Here is a 1,683-nt window from a genome sequence, read left to right on the forward strand (position 1 = left end):
GCTATCTAAGGATGGTACTATAGAACGCCACCTCAAGGTAGGCCTAGTGGCGCCATCTCTTGGTCAGGCCGGAAACTTATCAATCCACCCTCGTATGATGTGCAGTCTATAAAGTCACAAAATATAGGCATGAAAACTTAGGCATGAAAATTAGGCATGAAAACTCTCAGAAGTTTTCAGATTTTAGGAAAACGTACTTGTTAGAGAGAGATAGAGAAAGAGAACGAGGGACAATTCCGAAATTCTGACAACTTCTGAGAAATTTTTCTGTCTAAGCTCAGTGTTAGTAGACAGAAAGACTTTTTGAGAAAATAAAAGATTTAGGGAGTTCAACCTAAACAGACTTTTAACATCAATAAAAACGTAACCTTTGTTTTCAAAGATAAAGGAAATCTACAAAAATTAGATACAGACACTGCAAAATTTAAAAGATCTCTCTGAAATTTGTCTATTAAATATAGAGAAAGGGTAATAAAGCTATTAATTTAAAAGGGACCTCTCAAGATACTACAACGTATGGAATAGAGTTATTAATTGGTTGAAATAACTTTCTTATACTTTAAAGTAAAATTAATTCTTTTCTAGAATATTCGTTTTCTTACTAAATATATGGATTATATTAGAATTAATCAATTTTTGATTAATATCCATCAAAATAATTTCTTTTCAGGTATATTAATTTGTCATACCTTTAGTTTGCCCCATAAATAATACTTGATGAGGAGGTCTAAATTGGCCTTTAAACAACTTGGTTCTCCAGCAGTATAAAGAGGACAGAGAAAAGAATAATGTATTTTCTCTACTTCTGATTTTTAAATACAGGCCAAGATTCTCAACTGACTGGCTTTTTAAAGGAACGCTTTGTTGCCAAAACTCTTATACTTCCCGACCATTTTTAGTAAAGGATGTCTGCCATTTGCAACGATTTTATCTATACTCAGAACAATTCGATTGAGAAGACATTGAAGATTCAGTAATCCACATCAGCGTTGACGGAGCGAGATGTATAATTACGGATCGGTCGAATTGACATGCAAGCTCTTATGCATATTCATGACCCTCCGTTTGAAAATATCAAGGGCCGTAAATTTGTTCTATGTCCATTAAAGCAACCCAAGCAAGTAGAGGAGAACCGGGATGGCTAGCAAGTTAGTTTCAGATACCTTGCTTAAAGCCGAGATTTTTGTATCTGCTTTGTAGAACCTCCTTCACTATAGTTACGACCTGAATGCTCCTTTGAGGCACGGCTGAGTCTGTATAGATCTCTCCGAAGTCAATATCTAATAATAAAACTTCTAGCTTCAAGCTTAGGCTTATCGGGAACGCCAGTAATGTACCCTTTCTTCAGAATCATATTGCCAAACTTGTCGAATCCAAAGTCCATACCAATCTACCCTGCGTAATCCTTGAGGATATTTAAATCAAGTTAGAACTTGCTTGCACGAGAAGCATAAATCCTGGGGTCGTTCATATAAAATACACTAATGACCTTATGCTCGCGATGATTAGTGTCGCCTTTGAGGTATCCAGGCAAATTGATTAATGCAAGAGATTAAGGCAGATGTGTGATGAAAAAGAGCTTATTTCTCATACCAGGTGTATACATATGAAACCGGTATTTTTTCAAGAAAAAAACACATTTATTTCAAGAGAATGATAACAAATATTTTATTCAAAGTATGC

The 1,683-nt window shown here is 35.1% G+C and overlaps 1 protein-coding gene across 1 annotated transcript in view; it reads left to right on the top strand.

The window, feature by feature from the left end:
* The window catches only part of LOC117179960 (prolyl 4-hydroxylase subunit alpha-2-like), a 57,875-nt gene that overhangs the window by 33,670 nt on the left and 22,522 nt on the right, over positions 1-1,683 (top strand). The gene's annotated exons all lie outside the window — the stretch shown is intronic.

Source organism: Belonocnema kinseyi, chromosome 1, assembly GCF_010883055.1.
Source record: "Belonocnema kinseyi isolate 2016_QV_RU_SX_M_011 chromosome 1, B_treatae_v1, whole genome shotgun sequence".
Taxonomy (NCBI): Eukaryota; Metazoa; Arthropoda; class Insecta; order Hymenoptera; family Cynipidae; genus Belonocnema; species Belonocnema kinseyi.